Here is an 8287-nt window from a genome sequence, read left to right on the forward strand (position 1 = left end):
TGCTTTTAATTGGGATTAGAAGCACTACCGAGGCTCTCGTGGAAACCTTTGGCCCCTCAGAGCTCGGGCACGCAAAGCCCAGAGTGAATTAACAGCCGCTGCTAAACCCAGAGGGACCCCCCCCGGAGCAGGACCAGCCCCCAGCACACAGCCCCAAACCCTGGTGGGGTCTGCTGGCAGCTCGCTCACCCCGTGGAGCACTTGTTGCCTCAAAATCCCCCAAAGCTGAGCTCTTCCCAAGCTCACCCATGCCCGTGGGTCCCCAGGAGGTGACAGCAAGTCCCAGGAGCTGCCTGTGTCACAGGGAGCAGCCTCGGCTCATGCCCTGCGTGCTCTGTCCCAGGCGCCTTGGTGCTGCCCCTGAGGGCTCGTTAACCTCTCACCCTCATTAACACTCAGCCACCACCGTGTCTTCTCCTCCAGAGCCTCCCAGCCCCAGGGGAAGGGTCAGCATGGGGAAAGCTGCAGCTCCTGCCAAAATCAGACCCGAGTGTGCCCAGCTTTGGGTGCCTGGGACATGGCTGGGTGCCAAACCCCAAATGCAGCGGGTGCCATGGCCAAGCCCCTCTCCCCCCGCCCCGCACACCCCTGGGTGCCTCAGCTCTCTCCACGGGTGTGCGTCACCGCCGCTAACATGACAAATTCCTTCTGCCAACGCTACGAAACCTCCAGGCAGATCCGGGAGCGCTGAACCCCTCCCGAGGGGGTGACGGTGGCACAGGAACGACACCTCCGTGGGTCGCGCTCCGGTGACGTCTCTGCGAGGAGCAGGGGATGCGTTGGGCGTTACGCTCAGGCGTTTTTGCAGAAGGGTGCTTTACAGGCATTTTGCTCCCCGGTGGAAGGGAACTGGAGCTTTTCCCCTGACACATCGGGGTCGTGCAGCGCGGCAGGCAGGCAGGCACAGCGCGATGTGATGGAGAGGGGGCGGAGGCGGGTGCCAGACCGCGGCCTCGCACCGTGGCACGGGCTGCTCTGGACAAGCAGAGCTCTCAGCCCTGCCACCCTCCCGGGGATGCTCCTTCCCACAGGTAAAGCACTGGAATTGCAAAAAATAATTCATATTGATATGTTTTAAAAAGAAAGAGAGCTTTCCTCATTGCCACTTGACTCAGGTGCCAGGGGGTCACGGGGAGACCCCGCTGCTCCGAGAGCTGCTGCCAGGGAATTTGCTCTCCCCCTGCCCTGTGGCTAGCCCGTAGCTGGTCAGCTAAACGACTCTTCATTAATCTTTCCAAATACTGAAAGAGAAGAGGAGGAAAGGAGCTGGTGAGGAGACAGCCTGTGGCTGCTGCTCTGTCCTTGCTGAAGCAGCACGACCCACACGTAAACTGACGGATGTGATCCCGAGGTCCCGCACCTGGAGATGCAGAACCTAAAACACCGCAGGAATGACCAGAGCACGTCGCCAGCAGGCTCACACGTGGCTGCCAAACAACCAAAACCCCCAGCCCAAGTGCTGGCAGCCCCAGGAAGACACCCCCCCCCCCAGCCCGCTCACCACCACGGCACGAGGAAGCCCAAAGGGGGACCCCAAATCCCTCGGGGCACCCCGTCCCCCCTACCCACAGCCCCCAATGGCACGGGGCGGGCAGGAGCCGCAGCCCCCAGCCCCCAGAGCTGCACAGCCCCAGGCTCAGCCAGCCCCGTTCGATCGTGGAGGCACCGCAGCCAGCTCATTACACTCTTTTAATAAGATATGTGCTCGTTTTACATTCATTTTTCATTTCTGATAACGCTCTGTCCTATATAACTGCACTATTATCCTCGGTGAGGTGAGGGGAAGAATATATTTCCTAAAAGACTGGCTGCATTAATTTTGCAGCGAGTGCCATAAAAGATTTAATCTCCAGCTCCTCTTTTGTTAATGGGATTAGTATAACTTATTTACTGATTTAATTAATTGGCGTATCTTCCGCTCGGCTGGATGCAGCAGCCCGGAAACTTGCCGCGTTCGGCTGCGAATACCCAGGCTTCGTTTCAGTGTAGAGCCTGCAAGGAGGACACGCCTGCAGGCTCTGAATTATTTAACTTATTTCTGAGAGGCCGCACTGAGACGAGGAGAGGAAGGAGCTCTGTCTCCCCTCCGACCCACGAACTCGTGGCAAAGCTTCCCTACAGCACTGCCAATACATTCCCGATAACCAAGCGCTGTCACTGCCAGATGGCCCGAGGGCCACCGCGGCCACCGGTGTCCCCACGTGCCACATCCCCCACGTCCTGGCCAGAGCAAGGCTTTGCTGTCAGCACCCACCTCCTGTCCCCTCTGGGACCCAGGGCCCTTGGTGTGCCCCCATGTCCCAGGGTGGGGGTCCCGCAGAGGGGCACCCCCCCGCCGCCTCCCCCAGCGCTTTATTTAGGTCACCCCGCGCTCGGCGGCACGGCAGCGCCGCTCGCAGCGGGGGAGGTTGGACTTCACACTCTTGCTCCGCGAGCTGCTTTTCTAGGTCACCAACCCACAGCGGAGCATTAAAATAGAGCCTCTCCCTCCCCTTCCCGCTCCCCACGGCCGGAGGCTGCGACGCCGCGGCTGCCGCAGCCGCCAGCCGGAGGGGAAGGGGTGCGAGAGGGTGGCTGCGACCCCGTCCGCGCATGCACTGAGCCCCAAAATACGTGATGGGCGCCTGGGGTGGGTGCAGCACCGATGTGTCCCCACACCAAGCCCTGTTCCTGAAGCTGATCCCATGCCTTGACCCCCTTGGTGTCACCTCCGTGGCACCGAGTGCCAGCCCCATGCCCCAGGCCACCAGCCCCAGGGCTCTCTGGCACGGCGCTTCGGGTCTCGCCCTCCTGGGTTTATTCCTTAGTTGTTTCTCTTGGGGCTTTCAAGGGCTCCAAAGCAGGTCTCCTTTGTCAACCCAGGCAGAAAGTCCCTTGTTTTGGGAAACAACATTTGAAACCCGCAGGGAGCCTTGTGGGGACATCCCTCTGGTGCCCCAAGAGATGGCACGTGAGTGGTGTCTAGCAGGGATGAAGAGCAGGAGCCCTGACGGCTACAGTTAACACAGGGATTAACAGCTCCCTAAAATCAGTGTTAAAAAAAGGTAAAAAAAAAAAAAAAAAAAAAAAAAAAAAAAAAAGGCAACCAGCTGGAGAGCTTCATTGCCTGCTGGTTTCCCATCCCCAGGTCCATGAGCATGGACCAAAGCAACCTCTGCCACCCAGCATCCTGCTGCCCCAGGAGGGTGCACAGCACGAGGGGCTGAGCATCGTCCCCTGGTCCCCAGGGAGCCAGGGCTGAGGTCCCCTCCCTGTGCCCGAAAATGTGCTGGGGGACAGCAGGTTGCACGGAGACCTCTCCCCGTGCTGCATTTGCTCTTTTTTCCATACGAATCTGAATCCGTACGGGGCTGACCGCCCCAAAATCTGTTTCTCCCATGGCAGTGCGGAGGTTGAGCCACCAGCACCGCACTGCCAGGGGCAGAGGCGAGCGAGCAGGGAGCTCCTCCAGCACCAGCAGCGTGTTTAACAAGCTGGGAAATCGATACCGCCATCGAGCCCAGGCGAAACGGCATCGTGAGCGCTGCACCGCCGCGCAGGGGCTTTGCTGGCGGCTGTCCCCAGCCCCAAAGCCACCATAAACCCCCTGGAAACGCAGGGTCCTGCTCTCCTGCTCCTTCTTCCCCCCAGAAGGGCTGCAGGGCATCGCTCACAGCTCATGGCCGGGCGAGCAGTTTGGCTTTCACCCACGGAAGCGGCAGCAGCGGAGTTTCTCACGTGGTGAGGAGCTGGGGCTGAGCACGGTGGGACAAGGAGAGCAGCTCACGAGCTGCAGACGGGCTGTTCTGCACAAAAATCTGCCGTAAGAGCAGCCTGCAGAGATCCTGCGCCGCCGCGCCAGGCAGAGGCAGGCAGAGAGCACCCGGAGGGGTTAACCCAGGAGGATCGCGTGTGAGCGTCCTCACCACCACCTGCAGCTCCTCCGCAGGAGAGACGTGCCAGCACCGGTTGCTTTGCTCCTCGGTGCCGTGGGGCTGTCTCACTGCTGCTAAAAGAAAAGAAAAGAAAAAAAAATCCTCCCAGGGCTTGGATGCTCTCGAACACAAAAGCACTCGGAGCAAACAGCAGGCCGAGGAATGGTGCCCAGCAGTGAGCTCGCAGCCGCGCTCGATGCCGTTAACCAAGAGGCTCATGGCCGTAAAACCGTGCACATCCCCACCCAGACTGACAAGGCAGCGCTTCCAGGTGAGAAGCCAGCCTCCCCCCCGGGAAAGCCAGCTTCTCCCCCCAGGTGAGAAGCCTCTGCCTCCCCCCGGGAAAATGGGAGCCATGGCGGAACGGAACAAACTCAGCCGCCAGGAGCAGCTGCCTGGGCTTTGACACGCCGCACCTCCAGCCAGCGCCTCGGTGCCAACAGCACCGAGTGTTGGCAGTGGTGCAAGGTTTGGCCTCGTTGCAAGAAAAAATAGCTCCTTCCACCCCTGTTATCTGCTCCCCATCAGGAGTCAGTGCTGAGCACGGCGAGGAGCCTCGCAGGCTGGCAGGGAGCTGGCTGGAGAGGGAGCCCCGCCGGTGCCTTCTCCTCTGGGCGCGATGGGGTCGGAGGCAGCTGTGGGGCTGCCCCCAGCCCGTCCCAGCGCCGGGAGCTGCCTCCCACTGTGCCAAGCTGCTCCCACAGCTGCTAATTGCAGAAACGTTCATTAAAACCGGCTCGTTCTTCCAGGAACGGAGTCGAGTGACCTGATTTCCAGGAGTGCTTGGATGTGCCCGCACGCGCGCGGCCGATGGTGGAAGGGGCACGGCCGGGCGAGGATTTCCTGTGGCGTGGGGAGGAGTGGGATTCCTGCTGGGCAACCATTTCCCACCCTGCTCATCCACGGCTCCGGGCTGCAGCCCCCTCCTCTCCTCTGCTTGTCCTGACGGCCACGTTGAGTGTGTTTGTGCAGAGTGGGATTCCTGGTTACGGGTGGACGTGGCCACCCCTTGTCTGCCATCACAGGAGCTTAGCCAGCAAAGTCCCAAGTCCTTCTTCATCCTCATTCAGCCCACCGTGGTGGCTATAAAGCTGTGGCCGTGCTGCAGCCCGGTGACAGCCCCAGTGACAGCTCAGGGTGTCCTGATGGGTGGCCTAAATCCCACAGCTCCCTCCAGCCCCGGCACGGCTCCGGGCAGGAGGTGACCCAGTTGGAGACACGCACGTCCCCAAAGTCAAAGCTTTGGCAAAAGCCTCCCCAGCGCCAGGTCCTGCCTGGCCCGCAGCCACCTCCCCTTGAGACAGCGGGAGAAAAAGATCCTAAAATAACCCCGAGTGGGGGCAGGAGCTGCCGATGGGGTTGCTGAGCTGTGCCCACCCATGCACCTGTAAAATCTAACCTGAATTTCCTTGCAAAACCTGACCACGATTCCAAATTTTCCCCCAGGGGATCAAACCAGGGCTCTCGGGGGGACTCAGCCCCTTCCTCACCCACGCCAGCACCGGCCCCAGCCCCGCGCTGCCCCGTCCTGCGGTGGCACCTGGGGACAGGCAGGGCCGTGCTGCTGCTGCCGCCAGCGCCGCCGAATCAATCCCCGTTATCTGCATCGTTATGTGCCTTGGCAGCGAGATAAATGAGCCGCAACGAGCAGCGCCCAGCAGCCCGCCGCAGGACAAAACACCTCCGGATCCACCCCAAGGGCCGGCTGCGAAGCTGCATGCGCGGAGCGGAGCAGCCACCACGGCCCCGCACAGATCTCTGGCTTTCTCCCCACCCTTTGGCCCCTCGGATTTCTGGACCCACACAGAAAAACCTTCCAGGGGTTTTCCTTTCCAGGACCCCCCCGGCGCTGTGGGCAGCCGGCTCAGGGTTTCTCCTCGTGCCCCCAGGAGCAGAGCCTGGGGCAGGGCCAGCAGCTCCCGGTGCGCCCAAGCCGGCTGCGGCAGCCTCCTCTTTTCCAGGGCTGTAAATCCCGACACTGGAGCTTTTTTTCTGCTTCTTCCTGCTTGGCAGCAGTTCAGGGCATATTTGTGTTTTGGCTGCCAGCAATGCAGCATTTACAAACCTGCCCTGGATTTATCTGCTGCAGAATCGGCCGCTACATTCAAAACACAGAAGTCGGGGACGTGGTGGAAACGGCAATTTTACAACAGCTGAGCTGCGTGCCGGCCCCCCGCCACCCGCAGCCCCCTGCCCCTGCCTCCAGGCACTCCTTGCAGCATCAGCTGGCTTCGTTTTTCCCCCAAAATGCGTTAAATGCTCATTTTGCCTTTTTCTGCTGCCTCCTCCGGCCGCTCCTTGCCCAGCTGCAGCCGGCCCCGTGCAGGCGCACGCCTGCCTCGCTGCTGGAGCACAGCGACTCACAGGAACTTTAATTACCTTTAAAACCCTCGGTGCTTCATCAAGTGGCCTGACAGCTCGCGCCATGCCGGAGTGGCAGGAGGACAGGGCAGCCACACAAACCTGCCTTTTTGGGGCAAGCAGGCTCAGAAGTGATGTTCTCCAGCCCATTTTGGCCATTCCCTCCCCATCAACATTCCCAACCCACGTGCCGAGGAGCGGACAACCGCGGTGCCAAATTAGCACCAACCCCACACCACAGCGTGGTGGATTTCAACCAACGGAGAGGATTTTCTGTGCTCCTCAGAGTCTCATCCTGAAGTCAAAACCCAGCCCTGGTACAGCCGAGTTGGGCACCCAGGGAAACCGCACGCTTTGAGGACGTCTGTCTGCATGGCAGCTCTGAGCAGCGCTTGTCTGCTCCGTTTAGCAAAGAGCCAAAATTGTGACAGCCCCAGGGCAGGGAGGAGACCCGAGAAGCACGGCTGAGCCGGGAGGGCTTTGCACCATCCTGCAACATTTGGCACCGGGGCTGCAGCCGGCTCGCACCGCCCTCGCACCGCCAGGAGAGGTTCAGCACGGCTCCTCAGCCACCCAGATTCCAGGAATTTCGCTCTGTGCTATCAGAGCTGGCTATAAAAAGAAAGAGGTTCCCTTCCCAGAGCTGTCAGGAAGGAGCTGAAGCGGCAATGGGTGACCCCAGGGCTGCGGCGGTGCTGGGTGATGGGTGCTGAGCGGGACTGGTGAGTGCCTGCACCTACGTTTGCACTTAAGGGTTTTAATTGCTACGTGAAGGAAGACAGCAAGCACTATTAAACTTAACAGAGAGAAAATGGAGCTGAAATGAAAACAACATGGAGGAAATTTAGAAGGGCTAAATGGTCTTCAGTTCCCAAGCGGCCAGGACAAAGGCAACATTAATGACCCCATCGAGTTGGCAAGGGGCAGGAATCTCACAAGGAAAACCAGCAGCCCTTATTTTCTGACCTGAGTTGATGGGGACGAGGCAGAGGGACGGGGCCGTTGCAGGAAGGCAGGGGTTTTGGCGCAGCAGCCCGCAGGATGGCACCAGCCGGGGCTGCTCCTTCCACCGGCGCAGATGGAGGTATCCAGAGACAGAGCAGCAGGGACAAAATGCACCACAAAGGTCCCAAAAAGGACCCCGCAGCCAAGCTCCGAGCACCCTGGCTCTGCCCAGGGACACCAGAGACTGCCTGCATTGCCAGATGCTGCCCCTGTAGGCATCTCCTCCGAGCACGTGGTCTTCATGCTCTTCACCATATAACCCCCAGTGCTCCCTCTGACAGCCCCGACCACCACCCGAAGGCAACAGCTTTAATTCTGCCCCCACACGCAGCTGGGTCCCGATCTCTCGACGCCAGCCTCAACCCCACGCCACCCTTTCCTTTCCTGCAGCTACTCCTCATTTACATCGGCATAATTGCTATTCTGCCTCGTTAGGTTCGAGCACGCAGCTTCAGGAGCTTGTTTAAAATTCATTGAAGCCTCCCCACTCAAAAGAATTTGAAAGAAACGACCCGAAAGGCGTGCCTGTGGGATTGTACGCGAGCAGGAGGCAGAAGGACCGCGCGTGTCCACCTGCTCCGCAGTGCAGAGACGGGGCTGAAGCAAGCCAGCAAGCAAGAGGGGAAAGGAAATTGGGGTCTTCTGCAGCTTGCTTTTTTCATATTTTTTTTCTTTTTTTTCTTTTTTTCCTTTACAGCCTGGCCTGTGCTGCCCTGTGCCTTGCCTCCAAGCCCAAGGGGTTGGCAGAGCATGTGGGGGGCCAGCCTGGCAGGGGGCCGCAACACCTTCCCCAGAACACAGCCTGATATCCCCTGGCATCCCCAAGGTCTGCTGTTCAGTCCAACACGCTGAAGCATCTCTTCCTCCTCTCCCTTTCTCCTTTAGCCCCAAAAGAAAAGAAAAGAAAAAAAAAAAAAAGAGGGGAACAAACCCAGTGCAGTATTTCAGAGCAAATCACTTTGGAAGTGAGCTCAGAGCTCTCACAGCACAGCTTAAGAAACATAACA

This window comes from Oxyura jamaicensis, chromosome 15 (genome assembly GCF_011077185.1).
Source record: "Oxyura jamaicensis isolate SHBP4307 breed ruddy duck chromosome 15, BPBGC_Ojam_1.0, whole genome shotgun sequence".
Taxonomy (NCBI): Eukaryota; Metazoa; Chordata; class Aves; order Anseriformes; family Anatidae; genus Oxyura; species Oxyura jamaicensis.